This window comes from Mercurialis annua, linkage group LG8 (assembly GCF_937616625.2).
Source record: "Mercurialis annua linkage group LG8, ddMerAnnu1.2, whole genome shotgun sequence".
Taxonomy (NCBI): Eukaryota; Viridiplantae; Streptophyta; class Magnoliopsida; order Malpighiales; family Euphorbiaceae; genus Mercurialis; species Mercurialis annua.
Window position 1 is genome coordinate 32,684,480 of NC_065577.1, and position 22,720 is coordinate 32,707,199.

At 35.7% G+C, this 22,720-nt stretch overlaps 1 long non-coding RNA gene across 12 annotated transcripts in view; it reads right to left on the reverse strand.

Moving 5' to 3' along the window:
• Nucleotides 1-3,494: 3,494 nt before the first annotated feature.
• Nucleotides 3,495-22,720, reverse strand: part of LOC126659827 (uncharacterized) — a 48,306-nt gene continuing 29,080 nt past the window's right edge. For 5 of the 12 annotated variants that reach the window (XR_008789671.1, XR_007635095.2, XR_007635097.2 and 2 more), the window contains 2 exons: nt 22,311-22,575; nt 3,495-4,019 (listed from right to left, as the gene is read on the reverse strand). This is a non-coding gene — a long non-coding RNA (uncharacterized LOC126659827). Of the gene's footprint in view, nt 4,028-5,804; nt 6,411-6,660; nt 9,141-9,331; nt 14,117-22,310; nt 22,576-22,720 lie in introns of those variants that run through there. The other 7 variants (XR_008789665.1, XR_008789672.1, XR_008789666.1 and 4 more) reach the window with 7 other exon arrangements.

Consider the following 22,720-nt stretch of genomic DNA (forward strand, 5'->3'; position numbering starts at 1 on the left):
ATTTTAATGGTGGTTTTAATTTTCCAAGGTGGTTTTTGACAGAAAAAGGTTTAAAATGGTCCTAATTATTTTTTAACATTTTAAATTGATATCTAATAATTAAAAAAAACAATTTAATCCCTTCAGTTTAAAAATTTATATAACAACTTAACCCTCAAATTTTATATATATAGCAAATTGACCCTCAAATTTTATATTTTTAACAATTAAATTTTTCTAATTTTTTTAAAAATTGGAACAGACCCATGTCTATTCTTCGAGAACAGACCGAGGAGCAGTAGCTCCTCCTTGCCAGAAATCAAAAAAAATTGAGTTTTTTTTGAAAAAGTTCAAAAAAGCCCCTGATTTAATGAGAATTTAATTATAATTAATTAGAATAAATTATGATATTTATAAAACTCACTCTCCAATTAAGGCGTCACGTCAGCATGGGGGGGTTTTAAACTAGTTTTGACAAGTTCAGGATAAAAGTGATCCAATTTTATAGCTTTGGACGTTTTTGGTATTTCGTGCCAAGTTGAGGGGGTAAAGTGATCCTTTGTTCAGCAGCACATCGAGGAATATGATTAAGTCAACCAATTATTATAATATACAAAATTAATTTCCTTTGTTATGATGTTAACATCTGTATATATATTACATGTCTATTAATGGATAAAATAACTTTGCACAACATCTAAAACTATAACTGAGACTACTCGCAACTAGGACATCACAAAATTACAGATAATGTATGTATCATCCCAGATTGAAAATGTTTAAGAGCTTGTAATGCTTAAAATTCAAGTATCGTGAGATGTTACAGATTGATTTAAAAAAATATTCGAAATCGACTCGATTAATATTGAGTTGAGTTCGAGTTACTCGACTTAATTATCAAGTCAAGTTTGGGATCAAAATATTTCATTCGCTAAACTTGTGAGTCGAATCGAATTGGTGTCTTAATTAATATATTGAGTTTGAGCTCAAGCTCTCAAATTGAAACTTGATCGAATTCTAGTCGAACTTTAATTTTTAAATTTTAGAGTCGAATCAAACTCGATTTTGACAGTGTTTGAACTCAACTCTATACCCCTACTTTAGAGTTGACAAGACACTTAAAGTAAACCATCTAAAGCATATGTCTAAATTTGTGGAAGAGCACTCAAATTTCATTGGATTTTGGCGTTTAGGATTCATGTTGGGATCGCATTGCCATATGTAAGTATTTTTGATATTTTTGCTAAATTGGCTTTAAAATCAGCTTAGAAAATCATGTTTTAGGATGTTTAATTAATGTTTAGACATTATATCTTAAATCCAGTACACTTTAAAATGTTTTTGCACGTTTTGATGTGTTTTCAAGCTATTTTTGCATGTTTCCAAACCCAAAAATTGCTCTCAGAATCCGGACAGAACCGGCGGCAGTTCATACTGCCTCCGCTGCCACTATGGGGTGGTGCTGCCACCACTCACAGTGGCGCCGAGTTCATCACTCCCCCTTACCCAGTTTGCTTTCCAAATCCTTCCAAACCCAATTCGACCTTATTTTTTGGGCTCGTTTGAGTTCGGAATTGGGCCCCGTTTGAGCCCACATATATTGATTTAGTTGTAGTATTATAATCACATGTGTAATGGGTTTGACCCACTTTAATTCGTGCCTCGAAGCCCAAACTTGTAACCCATTAAGCCAACTAAGCCCTAAAACCCACAGTCAAATCAACCAGAAACTTCCAGAAGAGATTCCGAGTTTGTTTGAACTCGGAAACAATCGCGGTTCAAACCATTGGACCGTATTGACGAGATGAAGAACTCAGTTCTGTCCGAAACCCGGTTCCACACCGATGGTCAAATCGCATTGATTGTTAGACACTCCGGTCGACGAGGTTTAAAAATATTTCTAACCTTTCATTTTTACCATCTGCTCATGTGAATGCTGAAATTGTTTAAATGCTTTCCAAAAGCATGCAAAGTCCAATTATTAACAAGCTAAAGAATTAACCACGTTAAATTAGTAATCAAATCAATCAAATCTAACAAATCACATAGACATCTTAGGACTGCCATGAAAAATGTGATTAGAGGTTGTAGGTTATTCAAGATGACTTAAAATAAAATATATCTCACTTAGACATCCGGTTTTAGGTTTTATGCATGTAAATTAATCCAAACCAGCCATTATTCGACTTTTTCTGTGGGTACGATTCTGGACTTTGCAGTCTATATTACAAGTTGACATACCCACAGGGAAAGCTACTAAATACACCCAGTTACAATACTAAATTTAGGGGGTGTTTGGTTCAGCTTTTTGATGGAGTTTTTAGCTTTTGCTTTTCAAAAAGTTCCAGCAAAGCGTTTGGTGAGATTATTTTAGGAGCTTTTTACAGCTTTTTGAACCTCCAACAGCTGCTGTTTGAAAAGCTCCATTTTGGAGCTTTTTGCCAACAGCTGATAGCTGTTTCAGTTTTTTTTAATAATTTAGACAAAATTACCCCTATTAGAATATATCATTCTTTTAATATATAAAATTATTTAAATTATTTTTAAATACTGTAATTGTTTATAAATTACATAAAAAAAATTATAATATAATAATTTTTTTAAAATAAATCATAAATTTATCAAAAAAAAAATCTCTAAATAAAATTAAACTAAATATTGCCTCTTATAAAAAAAATTATTAATATTTTTATTAAATATTATACAATATAATATATTTATAGTTTAATAAATAAAAATAAAAAATATGCCCTTTACGGCCATTTTATATATAAACAGCAACAGCTAGTCAAATCTCACCAAACACGTATGGTCTATCAGCTACCAGCCAACAGGTACCAGCTACAAGAAACAGCTGAACCAAACAGGCCCTTAAATAGCCAAAAGGATAATTTGAATGAAGCAATTAAATTAAATTATAAAGTTAAACAATTAAGATTAAAGTAAACTAAACCTGTAACAAAAATAAGATTTAAACAATAATGGGAAATATCAGAAATTATTAATCTCATTATGCCATTAATATCATGGGTTATAGATTTCATTGTCAAATTACGGTTCAAGCTAATCTAAGGCACTTATAACTCTCTCTCACGCCACTACAGGTAAATACAGACAATTAATCAATTAGCAGACAACTACTAACTCTCGTGTTATAATTAACTTAGCTAATTTATTGATGTTTGTTATGCGAACGTTAAGAACACGCACTCGTTAATTCCCTCGCGTGTTGTTAACTCATACATTATTGATTATGTGGCTATTTCAATTCAACCTCTCAAGTTACAATTAAAACACAAGGCAATAGTTTAGGTGATCAGATTAAACTAGGCATTAAGAACAGTAATCAATATGCAATTATAACAAAAACCCATAAATCCAATATGATTAAATACGCATAAATCCAATCAATACTCCCCGAAAATGGGCTTAACTACTCATAATTATAGAAAACTCAATATAATATAAATGGGAGTCATAGTTAATAAGAAAAAGAACAAATTGTCGTACCTTGATTGCTAAAAATCTAATATAAAATTGATGAGAAAATCCAGAACTAGAGTAATCAAATCAAAGAACAATTAACTAATGTTAAATATGTCTAAAAATTACGCGAACCCTTTACAAGATGTTTATGTTGTGTATTTATACCCTTAAACAAGTAAGGTTTAATCTAATTTTGAGCTTTATGTAATGTCTAAAATGCCCCGGGACTTCAGTTGGTTGAATTAAAAACGCACCGGCCAAAATTGTAAAATCAGCATTCAGGTTTATTGAGTGGCACGACGTGCCACCCCCTAGCGCGACGTGCCACATAAATTTTCTCCAAGGGGCGTGACGTGCCCCTTGTCTCTCCTCCGTCGTGCAAAAATTCTGGAATGGGGCCAAGGTTATGTCGCGACGTGAAGAGGGGTAGCGCGACGTGAGACTTCAACTGTTGCTCCAAATCCACTTTGAACCACTCTAATGCTTCATGACTCTTCCCATGGGTCAAATAATACTCCATTAAGCTCAGAATTCATCCATTTCCATGCACACGCCTGCAATACTTAGACAAAATAATAAAAACCAAAATGAACTCGATTTTAATGATAAAAACACGATAAAAACACTAAACGGCCCTCAAACAAACATAGAAAAATGCCACTTTGCCAATCATAAAACCTTGCAAAAATATATGAACCTAAAGCATTTTGAAACCCCCCCCCCCTCCCCCCCAACCCCCCAAGTAATGAATCAATCAAAATGTATCTTTGAGCTAAAGAACAACCAAGAAAATAGCATCAAATAACAGTGCCAAATGCCAAACATGAACTAATAACACCGAGACTACACAAATGCACTCATTATAACATGATTACGAAATCACATTGATCAAAAGGCAATCCAATCAATTCAAGAACAACAAATGAAACTCAAGCAAATGAGCAAAATCACTAGCTTGTATAATGAAATCACCAAGTACAACCTCACAAGGTAATCTGTTGCACATTAGTGCTTAAGGTATAACAATTAAGCTCTCAAATCAATACTTGTATTCCTGCCATAAGCTTGCCTATAGTCCACAGCTCCACTGCTAAACTTAGTTAAACAAAATGAATTAAAATGGACTTTCAAAGGGTTGTTATGGAGTCTAGGTTATGGTGTCTTAAAAGGTAAATGATGTGGTAAAAATGACTTGACAAGCTGACGAACATCAACTAGAAACTAAACAAGTAATCACATTCAGCTCTTCAAAAAATTCAATCTCTTTTTCTTTACTTTTCATGTGTTGAGTTCTTATTTTTAGATTTATATTTTTTTAAGCTCAAATTTATGTTTTTATTTCTTTTTCTTTTCAAGCTTTCACTTTTTTATCTTTTCCTGAACTTCAAAAGACAACACCAATCATAGCAAATAAAAGATAATCAATCTAACATTCACGATCTGAGGATGTTCTACGTCCTCACACTAGTTCCTTACATATATCAGTCAATTTGCCAAGTCACAACATGGTTAAAAAGAGGGAAATGAGAAAAAGGTAAAATGTATAATAAAATGTGTAAATTAACAAAAGTAAGGCTAAGGCTCAACTTGGGTAAACTAAAGAAAAATGGGTATACTATTAAAGGAATGAGCAGATCTAAACAGTACTTGTTAATATTATAATATAGTAAATTTAGAATTTACATTTGCCGAGTTATTTGGGGAGATTTTATAGCAGTAAGACCCATTTTAAGGGAGTGAGTCCATTTAGCTCCGATCGTAGGCCGTGTATAGTACTACTTTTACTATACTACAATATAAACTCTCTCCTATGTTGGAATGCTTCTTTTTCTAGCTCTTCTACATTCGTAAATGAGGCTAAGAGGATTTTCAATAGTGAAGAAAGTACTATTGAAGATTTCGATAAATCCATCGATAATTGGGATATTCCCAAAATACAAAAGGACTAGATTTACAAGACATCCAAATTTACAAATGTTTTCAAAATAGACTTTACAATTAAAACTGAGGAAAGAGATATATAGCTTTCTAAGCCTTTTGAAACTATATATCTTCTTTCTCAGAACTCTTTACAAAAACATAAAGACAAGCAATGCAATTACATTCATATAGGTTTAGTCCAAGTTGGCATTAAACCTCTTACAACGGAAGGATTGAACACCTCAATCCTTGTAGTCCTAAGAGACAATCGGTCCCTAGAGTTCCAAGATTCTTAACTGAGTTCGGTTGAATCAAGTCTTTCCAATGGCCCTGTTTCTTTTTATTATTATCCAAATTTTACAGTGTCCTTAAATGACAAACATTTTACAATCTTTGGTTTTACAAATAAAGACACATAATTACAAGATGATGAGAGGCTCACTACCCGTTGCATTAATTTTCAAGTTCATTACAAAGCTATGATTTCTGCGTTTAACTAAGCACAGATGTCACAATAGGAAGGGTGAAACACTACTTTTACAAACAGATTTGGCTAAATCTAATGCTGTAATCCCACGGTTTATCCAATAGAAGACATAGCATTGCCACAAGAATGGATCCTAAAGGAGCCGTTAAATCTGAGCAGCCTGGTCAATCTGCCCCGAATAGTGAGATAAGCCAGTATTCTGATGGCAGAGTCAAATTGACCTTTAGTAGACCTTTAGTTAGCTCTAGGTTATCTGACGCCTCATCTCCTGGTAGTACAAACGACTTACGAAGAGTCTCAAGACTTCCTTCAGTCATCAACCTTCCATACGTCTCAGTAGAACCTGAAGAAGAATAAATTCCTAGCTTAGTTCGTAGGAGAAGTCATGTTGACTACCAACCTATGTATTCTACTTCGAATTTACCGAGTCCAACTTCACAAAATATTGACTACACGACTAGTGTACCTCAGTCAGTCTATGCTAGTTAATCTGAAAGACAATCATTCCGACCTCCCTCACCAACTTCTCTAACCTTTTCTGCAATAACAGAAAATATTAACAATGAATTAAATGTTTTGGAAAAGGATTTTGAGGTTGACAAACAAGTTTTACAAAATGAATTATATGCTTTTCACAACACCCAAAAAGGATGTGGTTTTTCTAATATTTTCTTAAAATGCGAAAAGCAATTCAACAAAAAATTTACAATTTTCTCTACGAACATAAAATTCAAATACACTTTATCGATTGGTTTGAAATTTATGCGAAAGAAAATGAGATTTCTTACCCATTATTTACAAAATCTCCAAATCTCATCACTGTGAGAAGTAAGATACATGAATGGGGATTAGCTGATGGAAGAACAGTGGAGTCAGAACATCCACCCCATAGAATGCTTACAATAATCCACCTTGATTAACCAATAGAAGCTACACCTTACAAAAATGTTTTGGAAAATGATTCTAACAACATTAAAAACATTGTCAAACAAAATAATTTTACAAATACACATTTACATTCCATAGGTAACCAGCTTTCTAGAATCGAATCACATATTCAGAAAGTTGTAACTACCCAGGATGTTGGTCCAAAACCACTAAACAAATGACTTAAAAATCCAATTTTTAAGTCATTCCAAGTGTCTAGAACTACCCAGCTAGATTTCCAAACTAATAGGCAAGAGTTTACCTCGGATATTAGAGATCGGTTGAGTAGGATACAATCCTCCTCGTCAAATACAAATCAGGTAGCGCGAGACACTACCCAAAATGACAATCCCTCTAGAACCATCCATGTCTTAGATCAAAACTCGGACATAGATTTTTCAGACATAGGAGCTTTTCAAGAGTCTCAACCTATAATTCATAAATTACAATGGGAACTAGCAAAAAACCTCTGATAACCCAGACATAGGCTCTCCTGTTATGACCTTTCAATAGTGAAGGTTCAATTCCATTTCTGTTTATGAATGGAATCTAGATGGCCTTCCCGAATACAAAATCCTTAGTCTTCTATAGCAGATGACTATGGCAGCCAATGCTTACAAAACCTAGGCAAATGTCCAAGACAAAGCCATTACTGAGCTCCTCATAGCAGGATTCTCAGGACAGCTAAAATGTTGGTGAGACTGCCATCTGACCCAGAGCAACATTTAGACATTCTAAATGCCATACGGGTCACTGAGAAAGGCACCCCTATCCTTGATGAATCAGGAAATCCCTTCAAAGATGCAGTATCCACCTTGATCATTATGATCTCTTTATATTTCATGGAGATCCAACACACCTTAAAGATAAGAACACATAACTTTTATCCAATCTCGGGTGTAGAAAGCTAAGTGATTTCCAAAATTACAAAAACACCTTCCTGACTAGATTTATGCTTAGGGAAGATTCCAATCAGCCTTTCTAGAAAGAAAAATTTCTAGCATGCCTCCCAACCCTTCTCAGCATTATGATTAGAGACCTCATCAAACAAAAGTTTGGCAAACCAATACCTTATAACATGCTCACTTATGGAGAGAGTTAGTCAGCCTAACCCAACGGGTACAATTACAAATTTGCCAAGACATTAAATTACAAAAAAAAACTCTTAAATGGGAACTCAAAAGGACCAAATAAGAATTAGGTTCTTTCTGCAAACAATTTGACATTTCCACTGAGAAATTCCCACAAGATTGTGGTGGAGATTGCTCCAAAATAAAGCCTTACAAAAAAAAGAACGTTTCATAGCTATTCTAGGTACAGTGAAAGACATACGAAGCCTAGAGATGAAACCTAAGTCCAAATCCGAAGATATCACATGTTTCAAATGTGGAAAAAAAGGGCACGTTGCCAAATTCTGTAGAGTACGTAGAAAAATACAAGAATTACAATTGGAGCAAGAGGTCTTGTCTAAAATGGAAGCCTTCCTTACCACCAATTCATCTTAACATGAATTTTATTAAGAAGATGACTACCCTTTACAAATAGATGAGCTAGTCAATACTTCCTCATCCATCTCAGATGCAGAACCAACTACAAAATGTGATAGTGTTTTAACAAAGGACCAAAAAATACTCATAAAAGTAGTAAAACACATTCACGACTCAAATGCCCAAAAAACTATCTGGACAGGTTCCTCCAGTCTTTTGATCAAAAACCTATAGACCAACCATCACCTTCTAGTTTGCCTAGTATAGGACCTACTACGTATGACCTTACAACTATTTTGGCAAAAAAGAAAAAGAGTCATGTTTCTACAAACTGAAATCAAAGTCATAAAAGGGGAGCTAAAAGAGCTTAAAGAAAAACATGCTCAGCATTCTAAAACCATACAAATGCTTTTACAAAAACAACTTAATGACACTGAGGAATCTGATGAAGACCGACATGATGATTTCAAGGTTGAAAGTCTTGAGAAAATTCCATAAGATTTTCTTAATATGTTTTAGAATTACTTCTAGAAAATATCTCATCCAAGTTACAATTGTCTTTTCAAAAGATTTCAAAATCAATATTGTCGCCTTATTTGATACAGAAGCATACCTCTATTGTATTAAAGAATGGATAGTCCCTAAAAAATTTCATGAATTTACAAAGGAAAAGCTCTCAGCAATTAACAATTCCAAAATGACAATCAAAAGCAAGGCTTCGGCCTCAGTCTCAAATACAAACATTTTTGTTAGACCCTCTTTTGTCTTAATAGGAAATATGCATCATAATGTCATCCTAGGAACACCTTCATTAACCTTATAACTCTTTATAAAGTTAATCATGATGGCATTTTCTGCAAAGCAAAAAATACAAGAATCATTTTCCCTTTCATACAAAAACCACAGGAAATCTTCATATCATCAAGGCACATTCTATCTATGAAAATGAGATTTATAATTTGATCAAAGGAAAAGAGTTCCACTTACAAACCCTAAAAAAGGATGTTTCTTTACAAAGGATTGAATTACAATTACAAAAGGCCTCTACAAAACAGCAGATTTCTGATTTTCAAAATTAAGTTGAAAAGGTTCTCTGTTCAGATTTACCAGATGCTTTTTGGGATGGGAAACAACAATAGTCGACCTACCTTACGAAGTTGATTTCGATGAAAAGGAAATCCCTAAAAAAGCCAGACCTATACAAATGAACCAATACCTAGAACAACATAGTCCAATAGAAATCCAAGATTTGCTTAACGGAGGCATAATTTCCAAATCTAGATCACCTTGGAGTTGTGCAGCCTTTTATGTCTCTAAGGCATCCGAACAAGAGCGTGGTGTTCCACGATTAGTTATCAATTACAAACCCTTGAACAAAGCCCTTAGATGGATCAGATACCCCATCCCTAACAAAAAGGACCTTTTACAAAAATTACATTTTGCATTCATTTTTTCAAAATTTGATATGAGATCAGGATTCTGGCAGTTATAAATTGACCAGAAACATCGTTACAAAACCGCATTCATAGTTCCATTTCGAGGATATGAATGGTACGTAATGCCATTTGGACTAAAAAATGCGCCATCTGAGTTTCAAATGATTATCAATGACATTTTTAATCCATTTTCTAAATTTTATATCGTTTTACACTAATGATGTTCTAGTGTGTACTCAAATTCAATAGAACAACATTTCAAACATCTTGAAACATTCTTCCATGTCACAAAGAAAAATGATTTAGTGGTCTCTAAGACCAAAATATCACTTTTTCAAACTCGTATTAGATTCTTGGATCATTATTTTTCAAAAGGAACTGTCACACCAATCGAACGATCATTACAATTTATAAATAAATCTCCTGATCAGATATTGGATAAAACACAATTATAAAGGTTCTTAGGAAGCCTAAATTATATTTTGGATTCTTTTTCAAATTTTAATCTTCTTGCTAAACCATTGCTTGATAGGTTAAAAACAAATCTAACACCGTGGACAGACGAGCACACCTGAATAGTCCACCAAATTAAATTATAAGTATCATGCATTCCATGCTTACATATTGCTGATCCAACTTCACATACATTTGTTGAAACTGATGCATCAAATTTAGGTTTTGGTGGAATTTAAAACAGTTGCGAGACTAAAAAGGATGCATATTACAGTATCTGCACACTGGAATAAAACCGAGAAAAAATACTCCAAAATAAAGAAGGAAGTTCTTTCCATTGTCAAGTGTATTTCAAAATTTCAAAGCGATTTATTATGAATTTATTGTAAATTTGCAAAAGAAGTTTTACAAAAGGATGTACAAAATATAGCTTTTAAACAAAGTTTTGCTCGTTGGCAAGCTATTTTGAGTATTTTTTTATTTTGATATAGAATATATCAAAGGAGATAAAAATTTCATCTCAGACTTCCTAACCAGAGAGTTCTTACAATACAGGTCCTGATGCCTTCCAAAAAGGGTAAGGACAAAAAACCATTGCAATTACCCTTTACAAAACCAATCAAATCATGGATTGACATGATATGGTCGTAGAAGGAGAAAACGAAAACAAATTATAAGAGTTTTTCTTCAAGTACTCAACCAAGTTCTTCAGTTATCCAAAACTGGGTAGCATCTCTTTCCAAATCGCCAGAAATACTACTGGCATTACAAAATCTTACAAATCATCCAGCACTGGCGGGAACATCAGGTATAACATCTGAACTTGTTTCTACAAACAAAAAGAAGGGAATTTCAGTACAAAAACCCGCTTCTTAATTTTTTTTACAAAGCGACTCAACACATTCTTTACAGACTGTGTTGAGTCAAAAAAATACAAAATTAGTTTCTCAATATTTTCTGAAAACAAATTTTCAAAATGTATTAACCATATATGAAGAATTTTTTCATAAAAAACCCCCCTCGTGGCAGTACAAAATGTTTTTCCAAAAGGCTGATATTTAAGCCATGCGATTTACAAAAACTTCAGTCCTACTACCGAGCAATTTTGGAGGTGACAAATTATGCCACTTTAAAATATTTCTACTTCCCAGACAAGGTCCATCAAGACCCAGCATATTCCACCTGCAAAATACAAAAAATCTTGTCTCCAAGGCAATGAGGTCAAGATTTAGCAAAACCAAAACATTTTCCATTTCTTTCCAAACTACCCAGACACATTACAAATTTTACAATTATTGGGACTAACAGCAAGCCTAGTTCTTATGCAGAATTTTGGAGGAAGCCACTTTTGGCTCAATTACAAGTGTTTCAAATTGGTTCTCACAATGGTGGGATTATTTTGGGGGCCATCCTGGAAATTCTCATTCCCTAGGCCTAAAATGGATATAACTATTTTTTCACTATTTTCAAGCCAACAGATCAGAAAAAAAGGCTGGATACCCTTTTTCACTTATGTTCAACAAAAAATTTACGTCATGGGTTTTGGCTTGGTACTTTGACTACAACACAAAACCCAATGGTCTTACCATTCCGACCCGTAAGTTCAAGGTTAAATGGTGGGACAAGTACAAGACTATAAATGAATATTTCACATCTACGGTACATATCTGGTTAGTCTAGAGAGAGCCCATGTTGAGCCCATTACAAATCCAGCAACCTTAACATTTTTTGTCCAAATTCTCCTAGCCCAAGCCAAAAGCTAAGAGGAATACCTTACAATCATGCATCAACTACTTGGGACTAGGCCCAGCTCGTCTGCTGGATAAGCACAATTAGACACAGACTCTGAACCTATCATTAATTTAGGTGATGACAATGAAGATGATTGTTGTGGTATTTTCTCCCCTGTTCCCAAAAAGAAATAGGCTCTACCGTTTAAATGTATGTTTTGTTATTATTTTTACTGTAAAAAAAAGTATAAAACGACAAGTGACAGCACCCACATGGAGCACCACACCATATGGAGTGCAACCTTATCATCTACAAACATAATTGAATCTCATAGCAAAGGCCCCCATCAGCCATCCACTCGGACTCGATTATTCAACTTGTTACTAAAGAAGGTTCCAGACAGCTACCACTCATCGCAAGAGGGTCCCTTCCAGCTACCAATCCTTATAAACCTCCAAAATGAAGCACATGACCCTGGACCACATGCTTTCAATAATGGAGTAGTGTCTTATAAGACCTAAGGCTCTATAAAAGGGGAGAGGAAGGCCTTAGCAACTTTTTTTTTCAGAGAGAAAAAGAAAGAGAATGTGCAAATAGGCTTTAGGGTTGTTTAATCTTCATTTGTTTGCATTCCTCCCCCACCCCACCCTTTTATAGAGCCTTAAGTCTTATAAGATGCTTCTCCATTATTAAAAACATGTGGTCTAGGGCCATGTGCTTCATTTTGGAGGATTGTAAGGATTGGTAGCTAGCAAGGACCCTCTTATGATGAGTGGTAGCTGTCTGGAACCTTCTTTTATAATAGCTTGAATAACTGAGTCTGAGTGGCTAGCTGATGGGGCCTTTGTCACGAGATTCAATTATGTTGTAAATGATAAGGTTGCACTTCATGTGGTGTGGTGCTCCATGTGGGTGCTGTCACTTATCGTTTTATACTTTTTTTAACAATAAAAACAATAACAAAACATACATTTAAACGATAGAGTCTATTTTTTTGGAACAGGAAAAAAAATACCAAAACAATCATCTTCATTGCCATCCCCTAAATTTATGATAGGTTCAGAGTCTGTGTTTGATTGTGCTAATGCAACAAACGAGTTGGGCCTAGTCCCAAGTAGTTGCTGCATGATTGTAAAGTATTCCTCTTTACTTTTGGCTTGGGCTGGGAGAGTCTCGGCATGAGACTTCAGGACCAAAAATGTTGAGGTTGCTGGATTTATAATGGGCTCAAGTGGGTTCTCTTGACTAACTAGTTATGTACCGCATATGTGAAACATTCATTGATAATCGTGTACTTGTTCCACCATAACCTTGAACTTGCGGGTCAGAATGGTCAGATCATTGGGCTTTGTGTTGCAGTCAAAGTACCAAGCCAAAACTCATGGCGTAAATTTTTTTGAATAGAAATGAAACTCAAAATAATCCCACCATTGTGAGAACCAATTTGGAACTTGTAATTGGGCTTCTCTTATCAAAATTGATAAGTCAAAAGTGGCTTCCTCCAAAATTCTACATAAGGAATGTGTTGAACCACGCTTGCTGGTAGTCCCAAATATTGTAAAATTTGTAATGTGAGTTTGGAAAGAAATTGGAAGAGATTTTGGTTTTGCTAAATCATGACCCTATTGGCTTGGAGACAAGATTTTTTGTATTTTACAGGTGGAATATGCAGGGTCTTGATGGACCTTGTTTGGGAAGTAGAAATGTTTGAAAGTGGCGGAATTTGTCAACTCCAAAATTGCTTGGTTATAGGACTGGGGTTTTTGTAAATCCCATGGTTTAAAATACCAGCCCTTTGGAAAAAAAATTGTACTGCCATGAGGGGATTTTTATGAAAAAAATCTTCTTATATGGTTAATACATTTTGAAAATTTGTTTTCAAAAAATATTGAAAAAGTAATTTTGTATTTTGTTGACTTAAAATAATCTGTGAAGATTATGTTGAGTCGCTTTGTAAAAAAATTGAGAAGCGGATTTTTGTACTGAAATTCCCTTCTTTTTGTTTGTAGAAACAAGTTCAGATGTTATACCTGATGTTGACGCTGGTGCTGGCTTGTTTGTGAGATTTTATAATGCCAGTAGTATTTCTGGCGATTTGGAAAGAGATGCTACCCAGTCTTGGATAGCTGAAGAACTTGGTTGAGTACTTGAAGAACAGTCTCTTGTAATTTATTTTTGTTTTCTCCTTCTACGACTATCTGGTTAGAAATCTGAGATGAAATTTGTAATATCAAAATCAAAAATAATCAAAATAGCTTGCAAACGAGTAAAAATTTATTTAGAATCTATATTTTGTACATCCTTTTACAAAACTTCTTTTGCAAATTTATAATCAATTCGTAATAAATCGCTTTGAAATTTTGATATGCTTGACAATGGAAAGACTTTCCTTTTTTATTGTGGAATAATTTTTCTCGATATCATTTCAGTGTGCAGATGTAAACTGTACTATGCATTCTTTTTAGTCTTACAACTGTTTTAAAATTCCACCATAAACTAAATTTGATGCATCCGTTTTAACAATTTTAGGAGCAGTTGGATCAGCAATTTGCAAGCATGGAATGCATGATACTTGTAATTTAATTTATTGGACTATCTGAGTGTGCTCATGATCGTTGAACGATGGTGTGACAGTTTCTTGAAAAATATAATGACCTAAGAATCTAACACGAGTTTGAAAACTGATATTTTGGTCTTGGAGACCAACTAAACCATTTTTCTTTGTAACATGGAAGAATGTTTCAAGATGTTTAAAATGTTGTTCTATTGAATTTGAGTAAACTAGAACATCAACAGTGTAAATGATGCAAAATTTAAAAAATGGATTAATAAAATGTCATTAATAATCCTTTGAAGCTCAGACGGTGCATTTTTTAGTCCAAATGGCATGACGTTCCATTCGTATCTTAAATGTCATTTATCACTTTCAAATTATTTAACCTATAATGCAATTTTATTGTGGACGCAAGGCAAGTTTTAGGAAATCAAAATGTATCGAATCACACCACAAAAACGAGACATACTAGATATGCTCAATAAGGCTCAAAATCATCTCACAAAAATTTGGGTTAATTGAAAACGAAGTGATTTTTTTATACAAACGTGTTCAATTGCTCAAAATTTCAAAAGTGCTCCAGCCAAGACTGTCATGCCAAAAATCACAATATTTAAAAGAGGAAACATACTTTTTTATAGTGCAAAGGAAAAAAGATTAACCAACTCATTAAATAAGGGGTGAAAACACTAAAATGTCAAAAATTCTGGCATAGCATAAAATATGACATAGGCATGATATAGCAAACAACAAATCAAATCACCCATATAAGGTTCGCTACAAAACGTCAACCTACATAACAAAGCAACATAAAGAAAAATGAAAAAGTAAATAAAAAATTATACGCTAAAATAACAAGTTTTCTTTTCCCCCACACTCACACTAGTTCATGCATTGCCCCAATGCAATGAAATAAAAGAAAACAAAACTGAAAATAAAGCACAAAAGAGTGTGAAAAGGAAAAAGAACTATAGTAATCTACCGGTGGTGGTGGTGGAGGAACTTGCTGATCAACGGAAATAGGATGATAGCATCATCATTATCTCGCAACCTTGTTTGGCTGCTGCATCTGGAGAAGCATGTCCAGAATCCTGTAGGACATATTAATCTTCAATTCGCGGTCCTCTAAATGCAGTAGAGAGTAAAGAACAGTCAAATCCTTCAGTCCCACTTTGTTGGCCTCCTCAAGTCCACAAATATTGTACCTGAACCACTTGAATGCCACTAAAACAGACACATCCTTGATAAAGTTAGCCTTCGCATCCTTGACAAACCACGGCTCGCATGAAATCTCTCATCATATAACGTGCTTATCAAACTCAGGAGGAAGCAACCTAATTCTGCCACAGTTCGTGGAAAAAAAAATACTCCTCTCTACCCCTATCATCCGAAAAGTATAATTTGGCTTAACATCCTTCCCCTTTGCTAACGTAGTGAAAAACTCACAAGTCAGCTCAATGTAAACGGTATAAGAGCTATCCATCAATACAAACCGCCCCATCTCTGCATATGCGTATTAATTGCATCCTCAATACCTAGAGTCAAGCTTGATCAATAGACCCTAACACTTTCCTTTTCTCCAAAGCCTTGTACTTTTTTCCCTCCTCCACAGTGTATATAGGGAAAGAAAAACCATACCTCGAAGCCAAATTCCTTCCCTGTCTGTTGCCTGCAGCAGGTGTAGTAGTGGAAGTAGTGCCCGTAGCGGCTGTCCTTGATCGTCCACGGCATAGTAATGCCGGAGGTGGAGGTGGAGAGTCAGGAAGCCATTGATTCATCTTCAGGGAAGTTTGTGTCATTAGGTCCAAAATTGGGATTATAATTTAGGTATTGGGAATTTGGGTGGAATTTGAAGTGAATTGGAAGGCAATAGACAGAGAAGGGATTTTGGCTTCGAGGTATGGTTATTCTTTCCCTATATACATTGTAGAGGAGGGCAAACGGTATAACGCTTTGGTGAAAAGGAAAGTATTAAGGTGTAGGGCTATTAATCATCCGACTATGGAGACTAGGTACTGAGGATGCAATTAACACGCATATGCAGAGATTGGGCTGTTTTATATTGATGGATAGCTTTCATACCGTTTACATTGAGCCGACCTGTGAGTTTTTCACTATGTTAGCAAGGGGGAAGGATGTTGAGCCAGATTACACTTTTGGATGAGGGGGGGGGGGGGGTTAGTACATGATGGATTTGGCGTAGCTGAAGATTATTATTGTTTCCACGAACAGTGGCAGAATTAGGTTGCTTCTACTGAGCTTGATAAGCACGTTATATGGCGAGAGATTTCAGGCGAGCCGAGGTTTGTCAAGGATGACTCTATTTTAGTGGCATTCAAGTGGTTCAGGGACAACGTTTGTGGACTTGAGAAGGCCAACAAAGTGGGGTTTCATTGTTCTTTACTCTCTGCTGCAGTCCTGAGGACCGTGAATTGAAGATATATCCTATAGAATTCTGGACACGCTTCTCCAGATGCAGCAGCCAAAGAAGGCTATGAGTCCTCTTGGTATAGGGTTGCTTGTAACTACAATTGCAGATCGCCTCCAGGTTTATAGTTAGGGTTTAAGGACAAACCTTGCCTTGCTGGCAGGCTGTCCTTGGAGTGGTCCCTAAAAAACGGTTATGCCTACGTGGAGGATATTCCCGTATGGGGCGCAGGTTGTTAGTTGTGTCAGGTGGAGGGAACATTCCTCATGCACCTATCAGAGGATCTTCTGGGGTCCCAGGATCTGGTACACGTGTGTGTGCTCGTGGGCCAGCTCTCTGAGCTCGGTCAAAGCCTGGAGCTCGGATTGCTCGAGCCAAGCTTTCATATATCTAGCATTTGAGCTTGAGTGTGTCTCGAAGCTCGGGTCATCTGTTCCAAGCTTTCATGTCCCTTGTCTAGAAGCTCGGACGGAATCTTCGATCCGACCTTGTCGGAAGCCCGTATCTCGAATGATGTTCAAATGTTCATCGATCCGGTGACCCCCCAGGTTGCGTGGTCTATGATTTAGGAGATGGTCGGAAGTCGTTATCAGGTCGGTGGAATGCTTGACTTAGCAATGTTCTTTTGCTTCGCCCCTATTAAATGTACTACGTTATCAATTAGTATGTTGGTCGCAAGTCTCTTTAACGCGTCGTTCTGATTACCAAAGTATGGTCGGGTTATATTATGCAAAGTGTACGTAAAAAGTGACGCTAGATTACTATGTCGCGTCTAAAGTCTCTTTGACGCGTCAGTATGATTACCTAAACATGGTTAAGTTATATTACGCAAAGTGTGCGTAAAAAGTGACGCTAGATTAGTATGTCGCGTCTCAAGTCTCTTTAACAGGACGTTTTGGTTACCATGCTTATGTCCCGTCACAAGTCTCTTTAACGCGTCATTCCAAATTCCTAAGCATGGTTAGGTTATATTACGCAAAATGTGCGTGAAAAGTGACGCTAGATTAATATGTCGCGTCTCAACTCTCTTTAACGCGTCGGTCCGATAACCTTAACATGGTTAGGTTATATTACGCAAAGTGTGCGTGAAAAATGACGCTAGATATGTAGCATCTAAAGTCTCTTTAAGGCGTCGTTTCGATTACCATGCTTATGTCGCGTCACAAGTCGCTCTAACGCGTCGTTTAAACTACCTAAGCATGGTTTGTTTTATATTACCCAAAGTGTGCGTGAAAAAGTGACAATAGATTAGTATGTACATATCAAGTCTTTTTGACTGATCGTTCCGATGACAAAAGCATGTTAGATTATATTACGCATAGAGTGCGTAAAAAGTGATGATATATCAGTATGTCCTGTCTCAAGTTTCTTTAACGCGTCGTTCTGATTATCTTAGTATGGTTAGGTTATATTACGCAAACTATGCGTTAAAAGCTACAATAGTCGCGTCTAAAGTCTTCTTAACGCGTCGTTCCGATTACCTAAACATGGTTAGGTTATATTAAGCAAAGTGTGCGTGAAAAGTGACGCTAGCTTAGTATGTCGTATCTCAAGTCTCGTTACCGCGTCGTTTCGATTACCATGCTTATGTCGCGTAACAAGTCTCTCTAACGTGTCGTTCCGATTACCTAGGCATTGTTATGTTATATTATGCAAAGTGTGCGTTAAAAGTGACGCTAGATTACTATGTCGCGTCAAAAGTTTCTTTAACGCATCGTTCCGATTACCTAAGCATGGTTAGGTTATATTACGCAAAGGGTGTGTGAAAAGTGATGTTAGATTAGTATGTCGCGTCTCAAGTCTCTTTAACGCGTCGTTTCGATTATCATGCTTAAGTCGCCTCACAAGTCTATCTAACGCGTCGTTCCGATTACCTAAGCATGAAAGTGTGAATTAAAAGTGACGCTAGATTACTATGTCGAGTGACACTCTTTAACGTGTTGTCCCAATTACCTAATCATGGTTAGGTTATATTACGCAAAGTGTGCGTGAAAACTGACGCTATATTAGTATGTCGCGTCAAAAGTATCTTTAACCCGTCGTTCCGATTACCTAAGCATGGTTAGGTTATATTACGCAAAGTGTGCGTGAAACGTGACGCTCGATTAGTATGTAGTGTCTCAAGTCTCTTTAACGCGTCGTTTTGATTACCATGCTTATGTCGCATCACAAGTCTCTTTAGCCCCTCGTTCCGATTACCTAAGCATGGTTTGGTCATATTACGCAGAGTGTGTGTGAAAAGTGACAATAGATTAGTATGTCGCGTCTCAAGTCTCTTTAATGCGTCGGTTCGATTACCTAAGCATGGTTAGGTTATATTACGCGCAGTGTGCGTGAAACATGACGTTAGATTAGTATGCCGCATCTAAAGTCTCTTTAACGCGTTGTTTCGATTACCATGCTTATGTCGCATCACAAGTCTCTTTGACATGTCGTTCCAAATACAAGCATGGTTAGTTTATATTACGCAAACTGTGCTTGAAAAATGACAATAGATGAGTCTGTCGCGTCTCAAGTCTTTTTGACGCATCTTTCTGATTACCTAAGCATGGTTATATTACGCAAAGAGTGCGTAAAAAGTGATGCTAGATTAGGAGGACGTGTCTCAAGTCTCTTTAACGTCGTTCCGATTACCTAAGCATGGTTAGGTTACATAACGCAAAGTATGTGTTAAAAGTGACAATAGATTACACAGATGATGAGTTAGTCTAATTACCTCAGGATTTGGCCAAATATATCGTCCTGGATTACTTGAAGAAGTGCAATGTGGTGGATAATGATGATTATCATCCCATTTCATATTAAGACAGGTTGGTTGAAGAAATATGGGGCAGGACGGTAGGCTGAGCATGGGGAGAATTTTGTGGATCAGCAAGCTCAACATTCTAAGGCTAGGGACGAGCGGATGCACGCAGAGGAACCACCAGGTATGGGTCAGCCAGCTGCGGATGCACGCAGAGGAACCACCAGGTATGGGTCAGCCAGCTGCGGATGCACGCAGAGGAACCACCAGGTATGGGTCAGCCAGCTGCGGATGCACGCAGAGGAACCACCAGGTATGGGGTCAGCCAGCCGCGGATGCACGCAGAGGAACCACCAGGTATGGGTTCAGCGCCAACTGACTAAATGCATGAGATGCAGCAGCAAATGTGGGACTCCCAGCGATATCATGAGCAGATGTTGAGGGGGCATTATGTGTTGGGGATGCATGAACTAGTGTGAAAGTGGGGGAAAGAAAACTTCTTATTTTGGCGTAGGATTGATTTATTTTCTTGTCATGTTTTCTTTACTTTTCGTTTTTCTTTATATAGGATGGTGTTTTGTAGCGAACCTTATATGGATGTTTTGTTATGTTGGTGTTTTGTGCATTGTCAAAAAAATTGACATTTTTAGTGTTTTTGTCCCCCCACCCTATTAAATGAGTTGGTACCTTTGACTTGTTAGCATGGCAATCTTGACAAAAGCACTTTTGAAATTTCAAAATTTTGAGCAATTTGTTTACCCCAAATTTTTGTGAGATGATTTTGTCTCCTTTTCTACCAATCACTTGACAAATTGACTGATACTTTAAGGAACTAGTGGATGGATGTAAAATATTAGATTGATTATCTAAATATTGTTTGTTATGGCAAGATTATAGTTTCCAGTTGTATTGGTGATTTCATTATACAGGCTTGCGATTTTGCTCATTTGCTTGAGTTTCGTTTATTGCCTTTGGTCAATGTGATTTCAATCATGTTTTTTTATATTAGTTCATGTTTTGGCACTTGGCACTGTTCTACTACGTTGAGGACAAGTAAAAAGGTAAGTGTGAGGATATTTAATGGAGTAGAAATTCGTTTTGGTTTTTATTGTTGTGTCCAAGTATTGCATATTGGATCCAATCCACAAAGGGCACGTCGTGCCTTTTGGAGAAAATTTATGTGGCGCGTCGCGCCACTCGTAGAGATAGATAATTTTTCTTAACTATTGAGATTTTTATAATTATAAGTAGCTAAATCTTCGGAGATATTATTGATTGGATTTATGGGCTCTTGTCACAATTAGTTTTTGATTATTGTTCTAGGTCGTGTGTTTTAATTGTAACTTGTAAGAGTTGGATGGAAATACACTGTTTAATCAACAACGTAAGAGTTAATAATACGAGAGTGAGTTAACGAGTATGTGTTTAAGAGTTAATAACACGAGAGTGGGTAGTTTGTTTATTAATTGTTTGCTTGTTTTTCCTGTATTGCACGAGTGGGCAGTACACGCTTGCTGACTTTTTACCTACCAGTTTTTGGCACCCTTGTTGGAAAAATATGACATCATTAAATTTACGATAGCTCGGCTTGATTAACATTTTTTTTTTTTGTTTTTTTTTTATTATTTTGTTTTACGATGTGGGTTTAATCTCCATATACATATGGTGTACTTATTTGAAGAAGCATAATTGGATCAGAGTTGTACATTTATGGGCGTTTATCACACTTGGCAAGCTAGTAATTCTTATTTTGACATGTGTATAAACACAAAAACCATCGAAGTTTTTGGAAAACAGCAGAAATAGATAGATTCTTTGAAATGATGGAAAAAAGTGATGCAAATGTTTTGTTTTTAATTTGTTTTTAGCTTAGGTTGTTTTTACTTTTATTTGGTTTTTCATGCTCTGATATTTTTGCACTTCCCATTTTGCCTTCCTGAACTTAAATCCTAAAATCCTCCATAAACTATCATAAATCCTAAACTCTAAATCCTAAAAAGGTTGGTTTTTCATGCTCTCGTTATAAAACCACCAAATATATCCAAATTACAATCTTTCACTTCCAAATTAACAATAATATCATATTTAAAAATTATAAACCTTATTCATAATTTTTTAATTAATATAAATAAAAATTTATATCCGTAAATACACCACCTCTATAAGATTAATTGACGATATTTTCAATGATTTATCCGACCCGTTAAAGAAACATTCAATAATTTTTAAAAAATTAAATAATTTTTCTAAATATAAAATAATTTTCATTTTTTAAAATTTAAAATCCATTTTTCTTTCTTGAGACGATATCAGCACTTCTTTTGTTCTAACATTTTGAGATTTGAAAACTGTTTCCATCTCATTTCATGTAGGCAACTTTTCTTTTTTCTGCTTTTTTACTGGTCCAGCTTGTACCATAAAGCTTAGTGGTTCATTATCATACGAATAACTCTGTATTGGGTTAATATTGATACATCCATATTATTGCAGAGGAAGATTTAGGAATTCCTAATGTACTTTATAAAAATATCTGCAATTTGAATGGTCAATTAAATGCAGTGGCCATGATGGCCTGCAGGATTTTTATTAATCAAACCGAGCAAACTAACTAATCCCGAAGTTATTGTTTCAAATATGTTGTGTGTGGTGCAATAGTATTTTCTTTTAAGTAATACATACCTTTGACGCTGCATCAAGTACAGTCTGAAACTGAGAAACCTTTGACGAGTGAAATCACCTGTGTGTATCTCCAAGACCTGCTCATGACTTGTATCCGATCCCCGTAATAATGAAAATAAATTAAAGGCCTAGATGATTCAAAAATAGTACCTTGAACATGTGCTGCCTAGCTTTCAGATCTGGGAGAGGTATGCATATTCTCTTGTCAAAACTGCCGCCTAATTCACTTAGCATTGTTCATTGATTATAATGGAGTATTTGTGGGCTGCAAGAACAAGTGAAATGCATAAACTTAATCACTAATTTTGATTACGTCGGACATGAAAAGACTTGAATGTGCAAAAATGCTAGCTGATAACAAGATAGGGCTGTACACTGAGAGAGCTAACTGATCTGAAAGTTATATATAA